This window comes from Chiloscyllium plagiosum, unplaced genomic scaffold (assembly GCF_037043375.1).
Source record: "Chiloscyllium plagiosum isolate Xiang-an unplaced genomic scaffold, Cpla_swu_hap1 HiC_scaffold_52, whole genome shotgun sequence".
NCBI lineage: Eukaryota > Metazoa > Chordata > Chondrichthyes > Orectolobiformes > Hemiscylliidae > Chiloscyllium > Chiloscyllium plagiosum.
This window is the reverse complement of record NW_028270190.1, coordinates 31,975,409-31,987,066: the sequence shown is the minus strand read 5'-3', so window position 1 is coordinate 31,987,066 and position 11,658 is coordinate 31,975,409. Positions and strand designations below refer to the sequence as shown.

The 11,658-nt window shown below is 42.5% G+C and overlaps 1 pseudogene; it reads right to left on the bottom strand.

Annotated features, from left to right (window-relative positions):
• Positions 1-671: 671 nt before the first annotated feature.
• Positions 672-11,658, bottom strand: part of LOC148134916 (uncharacterized) — a 29,775-nt pseudogene continuing 18,788 nt past the window's right edge.

Genomic DNA, 11,658 nt, shown 5'->3' with positions numbered 1-11,658 from the left:
ATGCCCTTACATTTGGCGAGTCGACTACTGTTGCAGGCAGTGCATTTCACTCTCCTACTACTCTCTGAGTCAAGTACGTCTGACATCGATCCTATATCTAACACCCCTCAACTTAAACCTATGTCCCTTAGTGCGAGAAATCACTCTTCAAGGAAAAGCGTTCTGGATGATGCATCCTTTTCATTAGAGAATCTCTCGGTGAAATGTATGCCGTTTCAGAGACCTAAAAGCCTCCTTAAACGTCTACTACTGCTTCTTTACCGACATGAGTTTTCATTTCGTTTTTAATTCCCCCCGTCACAGGACTGAACCCTGCTTTCATGGGTTTATGTATGTGTTGTGCAAATTGCAGGAACAAAACTCAAATCAAAGTGTCCCACATTAAAAAAAACTGATGATATTTCATCATGTCACGATCACTGTTGAATAGACAATATGGAGGCAAACCTGTTTCCCTATTTATCTTTTTTATGCTTCGATTAATACACGCAAATGCACACATGCATGAGCGTACACACTCTTGAGCAAGTGTACAGATAAACGAGTGCAGAAACAGAAATAGCCGCAGCAAAATAAAGAGGCAAATCGTAAGTTCAAATATGCCTGGATGGAAGTCACCAGCGAATGTGGTTGCATGAGTGAGTTCTTATAGGGCAATTCTTTAATCGTTTTCAAAATTTGATACATTTTAATATTGCAGCAAAGGGATAAGTGACAATATTCTTGAAATGTTCTCTGAACTTAATTTGTGTCAAGACATATATCGCAGTGTTTGTACAACAACTGAGCAGCTGGAGCATGTAGCCCAGTTCCATTACAAAAACTGGCAGCTTCTTGGACAGATATCTCAGAAAAAACAGTCGTCTATTTATGGAAAACACCATTTATACTAACCATAACAGAATAATATTAATTTACAGAAGGAACAACAAAATTATTGAATTCCTTCGATTGTTCATCTCTGTGTCTCTGGTGGTCTTTCTGTTTCTTTGGTGATGGAGCCTCCTTCGGGATCTGCTGGCCACGATAATATGCCTGACCGTTAAACCATTGAGAAGCAGAATGAGAATAAAAGCAACTCCTGGGGTGAGTAGATAATGAAATAACTCAATTGCGCCCCACAATGAAGAATACCTGATACGTCGTGGCAGCCAGCAGAACCAGCGTCCATCTCTCTGACTATACTGACCTGTAAACATAAAATACCAAGAAATGTTCTTCAAACAACTCATTCCAGTCACAGTTCCCAGAACCACTGACGGTGTTTTCACACGGCAGTATTCATTTTTCACTTTTGGGCAACAAATATTCACGAATCGATCAAAGGTGAAAGTAACTGTGAACCAGACAGAACAGTCAGTGGCGGCATGGAGCAGGACAGCGTGGATGTTACAAACAGGAACGTTTTCTAAGAAATGGTGCTCTACCTTATAGAGGAATGGAATGCGTCGCAGGATTAGATCAGTAATGACGACGAGTAAATCCGCCATTGCCATAGCCATCAGGTAGTGAGTGAGGCATTGGGAGACACCACACTTTTTCCGGGAGAGAATTATGATGGTTATTACGTTAGCTGAGGAACACAAACAGTGAAGTTATTGGTTCTGCTCGGATCAAAGAGATCAGATTTCCATGCTACTTAATGTGACATACAAATAGGATACTGTTATATTGTTCTGCCAAATGTTTATCACAGTATTAGGGTTTTCTGTTGCAGCTCGTAGTTGACCTTACATAATTTGATTACAAATGAAAATGTGGGATAAGGTAAATCGAGTGGTTTTCGTCATGTATAACTCTATGACTGTCTGTTATAATGCATGTTGCTGAAATTGGTAAATTCCACAGGAAATAGGTGTGATGTTGTTAAAGTCAATCGAAGTCACGTCAGTCGGATATGATGTCCGCACTTTGATCATGATGATTTTTCTTGGGTAGTTTGATGTTGCCAGTGTTGTCCTTTCCCTTAGAATTCCTGAGTACCCATGTGTAATTGTGAATAATCCATCCTGCATTCTGAAGACTGCATAGCAATCAACGACCCAGTATTGGAGTGTTGGAAACGGACAAAGTCACTTTTTCTGAACTGTCCTCATGCAGAGATGGTAGCGACTGCGTGCAGGCTCGAAATGGGCAATTGCTCACTTCTGTTTACTCATAGAATGCTCTCTACCTGCTTGGACCAGTGCCGCTCTGACATCATTCTACGACCTGACATCATCATGCCAATGTAGTGCACTCAACAAAAACCCAGCTGACAAATTTAAAAATCAATCACACTATCAACAATATGCACTGCTGCATCTCCAAAACACGACTTCGATAATACCGTTCAAATCAATGACCAAGACTGGATAGTGCAATGGCGCCAAAGGGAAAGCATGGGTATCTGTGACCAGAAGGAAAGAGTGTAGATTCACTTTGACAACCGATTTAAATGCATGCCGATTACAATAATGTGTCAGTATTTACTCAGTAAGAGAAATGAGATAGCGACATTTAAATTACTGACAGCGGGAATCAGAGATTCGTCAGGCTGACCAGAGGCAACAATTGAACGTCAAGCACGGTAATATATTTGCTCAGAGTTTGTCAATAATAAACCACGGAATCATCCGATGCAGCAATGGTTGCACAGTAATGCCAGGGTGGATACAAATTGGAAAGACTTACCAAGGAGACCAACAATAGCGAGAATTGGATAATAAACAAGTTGAATGTATTGGAGGGCTCTTTCAATGCGATGCATTAGACTCAATCGGTCAAATTGTACTGACGAGTCACTCATCCCAAAGAAAACCCTCGTTATTGTTGTGCCGTTCCAGTCTATGTTTCTCACTTTCCATGTCTTTGCATCACCGTACCAAGTCGTTGTTCCCCCATTCCAAGCTGTTGTTAATTCTCAGTTATCTGTGAATTGTGTTGTTTGTTATTTTAGGGAATTTTAACTTCGCAAATATAGACTGGGCTGCTGGAGTGTTATTGGCTTAAACGGAGAGGAAATAGTTCAGAACATAAGAAAATAACAACAGAAGAAATAGGAGTCGGCGTCGGCCATCTGGCCATTCGAACCCATTCTGCAGTTCAACAAGATCAGGGCTGCTCTTATCGGGTGTCAGAACCAGTTACCACATTCTCACCATAACCCTTAATTCCTTGAAGTTCAAAAAACTACCCTATAATTAAAAAAAAGAAGAACTTTCAATGGGGAAGCCTCAACCGCATCATTGTGCATGCATTTCCACAGTTTAACAATCCTCTGGGTGACGAAGTTCCTTCTCAATACGGTCCAAAATCTAGATCCCTTATTTTGAGGCTGTGCCATCTTGTCCATTTTTTATGCACCATTAAAAACATATTCTCTGTTTCCATACTATGTAAACAATGGCTTCACTGTTTTAAATATTTGTAAAGGAGCCCACCTCACTGTCCAATGAACATAATTCCAATCCAGGCAGAAGTGGGTACTGCAGATGCTGGAGATTAGAGTCAGTATTCAGTGGTGCTGGAAAAGCACAGCAGAGCATGGAGCATTCGAGAAGCAGGAGAATTGACGCTTTGAGCATAAGCCCTTCGTCAAGAATGACTTGATCAAGAGCATATGTCTGAATGGTCGATTCTCCTTCTCCAAGGATGCTGCCTGACACGCTGTGCTTTCATAGTATGACGTTGTCGACTCTGATCTCCAGAATCTGCAGTCCTCACTTTCTCCTATTGAACCTGCAGACCCACCTTCTATCTATCGTGGAAAAGGACACCCAGATCACTCTTCACAGCAAAATATGTACCAGAAAATGTTTTGTCCGAATGTGTTATTAAATCTAAGAAGGATCCAGGGTAATACAGACCAATGAGCCGAACATCTGTTGTGGACAATTGTTGGAAGGAAATCTGAATAATCGGATTTTCGGTACAGTGGTATGTCATAAGGATCAGTGCCGGCCCCACTGCTTTACATCACGTGTATAACTAATTAGGATGTGAACATACGAGGCATGATTACTAAGCTTGCAGATGACACCAAAACTGGATTTATAGCTGACAGGGAGGAAGTTTACCTCAGAGTACAACGGGATTTTGATCAAATCTGCCAGTGCATGAGTCTTGGCAGGTGGATTATAATTTAGATAAACGTGAGATGCTGCACTTTGGAAAGGCAAATCAGGCAAATCAGGGCAAGACTTATACAGAAAGGTAAATGTACTGACTCGTATTGCCAAATAAAGAGAGGATGGAGTGCAGTATCAGATTTCCTTGAAGTTGTAGTCGCAGTTGGATAGGATTATGAAGAAGGCCTTTGGTATGGTTGCCTTCACTGATCAGTTCAATCAATGGAACAGGTCACGTTTCAGTAATGTACAGAACATTAGTTAGGCCACTTGTAGAAAAAATGAAAATATTTGCAAACTTTAAAAGAAAAAAAATTATATGGGCTTTGCCAGCGAGAAAGAGTTTAGGCTTTTGGTAGAAACTCCTAAGGTTGCATTTATTTTCAGCAAGCAGGGTTACTTGACCAATGTCTGTAAACGTATGATAAGCATGGACAGCATGAATAGCCAAGGTCTTTTCTCTAGTGTTAGGGGAGTCCAATACCAGATAGTTAAGATTTAAGGGGAGTTGGGAAATATTAATAGGCACCGAAGGGGCAACGTTTCCTACAGAGGGTGCTGGTGTATTGAAGAGGAAGTGGTCAGAGGGATATGGAGTAAATGTTGACAAATGGAAATAGATTTATTTCAGATATTTCTTCGGCATGCACGAGTTGAACATAAGAGTATGTATCCATGCTGTACAGCACAATGAATCCAGACAGCAAAAAGACATTACTTAAGTGACGGACAAGAAAACTCAGCTAAAATTTGGGATAATGTCAACGGTTCCATTCAAACAATTTTTAACCCAGTTTCAGAAACCATGCATCAGAGAAATGAAGTCAAAGGAATTTGCACACCTTATTTCCTAACCTAACTGTTCAACGTTATTGACACCTTTGATGTTATTTCCCATCAATAATGGAGGGAATCTAAGTAGAGAAATTCACGTCGAAGAAGAATGGGTGCTCAAATTTTCATGTTTATGGACCAACAGATTTCCAAATCTAACTCTCGTGGTTTCACGCAGAATCTTTCCGACAATGTAACGATGCTCTTCATCGCCCGAGCAGCCTTCCAGGGGAAAGGCGAAACTTGTTTCCAAGCTGAACTTCTATATTCTATGAACTGAACGGAAATCCAATATCAGATGTTGTTGCATGAAACAGTTTGTGATCACCAGCACTATTAATCGCCTGTCGGGAATCTTTTGGCAGTTTATTAGGTTTGTTCAGCCCGTTTACAGGAACGAAGCACGTAACGAAATGATAAAAGCTTGCCAATTTTGATTATTATATTGACACCAAAGGACGATCATGCTCTCGGTACATTTTCTTTTAAATCTCGTGAAATTAGTGGGAACAGTATCCTGTTGTCCACTTGAGGAATTAGCGAACATTTCCCTCTATCTCCATCCTCTCCTCCTGCTCTATCTTTCATCTGTCTGGTGGAGAACTATTCCAGTATCCCTGACCGAAAAAAAATAACCTCCTCCACCACGAGATGACCCTAGTTTTGGTTCATGTTCAGATGCACCAGAGTCGATTTGATTTGGCTATCGTGAAGTAACTCAAGCATGCAGTCTGCTTTCTAACCTCTGCTGCCCTCTGTTTAGAACACATTTGCATTCGCCAAATCCCTTGCCGTCTGTATCTTTATTTCAGCACGGATTTGATCTCATCTTTGCTGGCTTCCCAAAGCACTTCCTGTTCTGATTACTCCGCGCTGATCCTGGAAATTATTTTAATATATTTCGAACAGCCGTTATTTTCTCTGTTTCAGACAATTCACTGAACGTTTTCGAAAAACCATTGCCAGATAACATCTTCTTCTGATGTCAAATGTTACTTGTACCGAACCGACATCATCTGAGGCTTACCTGATCTTTTTTCTAAGGCAAAAGTGAGGCCTGCGAATGCTGGAGATCAGAGTCAAGATGAGAGTGGTGCTGAGAGAGCAAAGCAGGTCAGGCAGCATCCGAGGAGCAGGAAAATAGACGTTTCGGGCCACAGCCTTTCATCAGGAATGAAGCAGGGAGCCTCTGTCGTGGAGAGAAAATGGGAGGGCAGTGGTGCTGGGGCGAACGTAGGGAAGGGTATCATATGTGGGTGGAGGTGGAGTTGAAAGTGATAGATCGGAGATGAGGGTGGAGTGGATAGGTGGAAAGGATGATTGGAAGGTAGGACAGGTGATGAGGATGGTGCTGAGCTGGCAGCTTAGAAATGGAGTAAAGTGGGGGGACGAGAAATGAGGGAATTGGTGAAATCCACACTTATGCCCTGCAGTTGAAGAGCTCAGAAGCAGAAGATAAGGTTAGTGAGTGGCGGTGGAGGAGTCCCAGGAGCTACATGTCGTCAGCAGATTGGGAGGGGGAGTTGAAATGTTTTGCCACAGGGTGTTCCGGAGATGTTCCATAAAGCACTCTGCGAAAGGGCGCCCACTCTCACCAATGTAAAGAAGATTGCATCAAGTGCAACAGATGCAACAAATGAAATTGGTAGGTGTGTAAGTGAAGTGCTGATGGATGCGGAAGTCTCCTTTGCGGCCTTGGATGGAGGTGAGGGAGGAGGTGTGAGCGCAGGAATTTCAATTCCTGCGGTGGTTGGGAAGATGATAGGAGTGTATGATAATTTGTTGAGGGCTGTGGAACTGACCAGGTAGTCACGGCGAGAACGTTCTTTGCAGAAAGCGGATAAGGGTGGGGAGGGAAATATATTCCTGGTGTTGGGTCTGTTCGTAGGTGACGGAAATGTCGGTGGATAATGTGGATTATACAGAAGTTGGTCGTGTGGAAAGTGCTGACGAGGGGTTTCTGTCCTTGTTGCCATTGGAGTTTTGGGGTTTCAGGGCGGAGGTGTGGGAAGTGGATGAGATATGTTCGAGGTCATATTCAACCATTCTCTTCCCAAGTGCTGGGAAGTAATACTACTTTCGGAATGTCAGGGGAAAAGTTATAAACAGACAACACCAGGTTGTATTCCAACAGGTTGATGTGGAAGTACTGCTGCTCCTTCGTCAGTTAGCTGGATAGTCAGAACGCTTTCTAATGAGCAGACTCTCTCACTTATAAACACACACACTCCCCACACTCAATGTTTCTCTCTTACTCACACTCAATCACATGCATATATAAGTCAAGGTAAAATTGCACTTGCACGTTTACATTTGGAGAGGGGTACATTCTGTTCAGACAAGCACTATCTGTCGACAGTCAGTCAATGTCAAATTTTATAAATTTCTAATTTGAAAGTACAACCGGTCTGAGTCAAGTTTGGAACTCAGACAGACTCTAAATGCAACAATTTTAGTATATTGTCTGAGCTGAGATGGCGATTTTAAAAATAACCCTAATTTATCTTGGGACTGCATCGTGAAAGAAATGTTTGAATTTATATATTTAATAATCGAAAATAGAGTTCCCGTTCCAAGTGATTAAAACCCTAACAGCAATATAGGTTTGTGCAATGTGTTGCAACACCCGTATGACACTTTAGTCGTTTCCCATATATTCTGAAAACTTCAATATTCAATTACACCTGTTGGACAGTAACCTGGTATGTGTAATTTTGAACTTTATCCACCCCAGTCCAAAACCAGCACTTCCTCATTGTGACTAGATTAGATTACTTACAGCGTGTAAACAGGCCCTTCGGCCCAACAAGTCCACACCGACCCGCCGAAGCGCAACCCACCCATACCCCTACATTTGCCCGTTTAACCTAACACTACGGGCAATTTAGCATGGCCAATTCACCTGACCCGCGCATTTTTTGGATTGTGGGAGGAAACGGGAGCACCCGGAGGAAATCCACGCAAACACGGGAAGAATTTGCAAACTCCACACAGTCAGTCCCCTGAGTCGGGAATTGAACCCGGGTCTCTGGCGCTGTGAGGCAGCAGTGCTAACCACTGTGCCACCGTGCCGCCCATAGTGTCTCTGCCGTGACTCCGGTAGAGACACTATGTTGCCCATGTTGTTCTTCTTTTTAACGTGCTCCTGTCCTTATGGAGGCAGTATATTGGTGAAAGAAACAAACTTAGAAGATAGGAGGAGAGTTGGTCACTCAACTGATCTGACCTGCTCCGCCTTTCATTTTGCTCCTGACAGATCATTGACCTCAATGCCATAATGCCACCTTTCTGATATCAAGGAGAACTTTTGCCCACAGATAAAATTTGATTGCCTTCTTGCAAATACATCTTAATTTGGTCTCAACCACTTGTTGTGGTGGTACATTCCTTAAGTCCGCCATTCTGTGCGTGGTCAAACTTCTCCTCATTCCAAAATTAATTGTTTGAATGATTTTGTCGAGAGGTGAGAGCAACAATCAGAGGCTGCTGGGAAGGTGAGTGATGCTAAATAAAAAGCTTACCTCGGGCGTCGGACACGGTATTTGTCAAGAGGTGAAAGTGAGGACTGGAGGACTGTTGGAAACGTGAATGAAACCGTTTTAAAAAACTGACCTCAGGCGCCGGGTCCTCCATTTGTTTGGAGGTGAGACGGAGGACCAGAGGGCTCTGGGAAGGTGACTGAAACCGTTTAAAAGTTACCTCGGGCCTTCGAGCCTCCATTTGTCAAGGCGAGAGAAGGTGGAAAAGAGCTCTGCTGGGTAAGCTAGTGAAACATGTTTAAAATCTTACTTCGGGCATTGGAGCCTGCATTTGTCAAGGTGGGAGAAGGAGGACCAGAGGTCTGCTGGGTAAGCTAGTGAAACATATTTAAAATCTTACTTCGGGGCATTGGAGCCTGCATTTGTCGAGCGGTGAGATCGGGGACCAGAGGGCTAGTTAGAAGTTGAGTGAAACCGTTTAACAAACAGACCTGTGACTTCGGGGCCTTCATTTGTCTAGAGGTGCGAGCGAGGATGAGAGGGCTCATGAGAAGGTGAGTGAAACTGTTTTAAATATTTTTCTCGGGCCTCGGAACCTACATTTTTCTCGAGTTGAGAGCGAGGACCAAAGGTCTCTTGGGTAGGTAATTGAAATTGTGTTATTAGGTAGCGGCTGAACCCAAGGTACGTCATGTGTCGTGTCTCCCACCCGACCTCCTCCTCTCATGAAAAAAAGCTCTTGAGCTGATCAGGTAACGACATTCTATTTCTTTTTTTATTACTTTATCGAGTGATTTGGTGAAAACATAGCTTTTTCATACACGTGGGAGGCTTCATAAAAGAGCTTGCTTCGAGTTTTGAAGAAGTATGTTCCTGTGAAATAAGCGATCGAAATGGCAAGGTTTAGGAACCTTGGATGACAGGATAAATTGTGACTCTAACTAAGAGGAAACGGACGTGTACATAATATCGAGGCTACAGAAGATAAACAAATCTTTGGAAGAATATCGGGAATGTAGGACCATTGCGAAATGAGGAATTAAGAGGGCTAAAATGAGTCATGAGATATGTTCAGGAAATAGGGTTAAAGATAATCCCAAAGCATTTTTTTTCATCTATAAGAAGCAAGAGGGTAACTAGAGAAAAGGGTAACCCACTCAAGGCCAAACCAGGAAAAACATGCATGGAGTCAGAGAAAATGGGTGAGATCCTTAACGAGAACTTTTAATCGGTATGCACTGAGAAGAGGAACATTACGGAATTTGAGGTTAGGGATCGATCTGTGAGTGCTCTGGGTCATGCAGGCATCAGGAGGGAGGAGGTTTTGGGTGTATAGTATACAATTCCCCAGGTCAGGATGGGATCTACCACAGGTCAGTGAGGTAAGAGAGAGAGGAAATAGCTGTGCTTTAACATATATCCTTGCAGCATCCTTGAACACGGATGCGGACCAAATGACAGGAAAATTGCTAATATTGTCCCCTTGTTTAAGAGAGAAGCAGTGATGCTCGAGGTATTCAGAGACCAGTGAGACGGACGTCAATTTTAGCGAAAGTGAGGGACAAAACTATTGCATTTGGAAGAAAATGAGCTATTCAGTAATGGGCAGCATAGATTTGTGCGGGGAAAGTCAAGTCTTACAAACCTAATAAAATTATTTGTTGAGGTGGCAAATTATATTGATAGAGGAAGGGCTGCAGAAGCCAGAAATTTGGACTTTAGTAAGGCACTTAATAAAGTTCCCCATTGTCGGCTGATGGGGAACGCGAAATCGCATGTGGCCCATCGTGTTCCAGGTGGATGGATCGAGAACTGGCTGGACAACAGGAGACAAAGTGTAGTATTGGAAGGGACTTGCGACCACAGGGATCAGTGCTTGGAACACTGTTGTTTGTGATGTATATACATGATTTGGACGAAGTAATCAGGTGCCTGAGTAGCATGTTTGCAGAAGACACTAAGATTGGTGGAGTCGCAGATAGTGAAGGGGAATGTCAGCGAATACAGCACAATATAGATAGATTGGAGAGGTGGACAGAAAAATGGGAAAAGGAATTCAATCCTGGCAATTGTGAGATTATATATTTTGGAGAGTGAACTTTACAGTAAATGGAAAAGTCCTGGGAAAAATTTACGTACAGCGAAATCTGGGAGTTCAGGTCCATTTTTCCCTGAGGATGGCAACGCTGTTCAGTAATGTAGTCAAGAAGGCATACAGCCGTGCTTTCCTTCATTGGACAGTGTATTGAGAACAAGAGTTGGCGGGTTATGTTACGGTCGTGTAGGATTTTGGTTCGGCAACATTTGGAATACAGCTTAGAGTTCTGGTCGCCACATTAACAAGAGGATGTGGATGTTTTGGAGAGTTTTCAGAGTAGATTCATCAGAATGTTGCCTGGATTGGACGGTGCTAGCTATGAAGAGAGGTTGAACAGATTACGAATATATTCAATAAGAAGAGAGTTTTCGGGTGGACGTGATTAAGGTCAGCAAAATCGTGACATGTGTAGACAGGGTGGAAAACAAGAAGACTTCTTTCTCAGCATGTTTAACTCAATTACTGGTGTTCACGAGTTATAAGTGTGATTTGAAAGGTTGTGGGAAGATATTCGTAGGACGTTCTTTACACAAAGGATGGGGGGAGGAGGCTGACCGCATTGCCAACGGAAATGGTAGAAGTGGAAAGCATACCATAATTTATAATGTATTGTGGTGAAATTAAATCGACTTAACTCAATTATTAGCAAGAGCAAAGAAAGGATCTTTATTAAAAATTCTGCAAGATTTTGACTCATTACACTATGTCAGATCACTCAATGCAAACAGTACTGAAACATTTGCAGACGCCTGTCTTTTAGCATTCCCTATCACACACTCAAGGGCAAAGACCGGGGGAAGCTCAAGTTGTTATCCTCTTATCCCCGGTTCTAGAAATAACAGTCCTTCAGCTTTCGCTTAGTTTGACTATCGCAATGTCTAGTTGACTGTTTACAAAATTCAAACAGAGATAAGCTAACTGCAAATCTTTATCAAAGCATCATTACAAACCTCAGTACAGCACTGAATTTTAAAAAAAAATATTCTCTTTAAATTTCACAGTAAGTGGATAATTTTCCATTACATGTATCTAGAGAGATACAAGAATGGGCAGGGAGCAAAGATCTTCTGAAAATAGGCTGCAGGTTTAGATGCAGTGTCTGGATCAGCGCAGGTTTGAAGTGGCGAAGGGTCTGTTT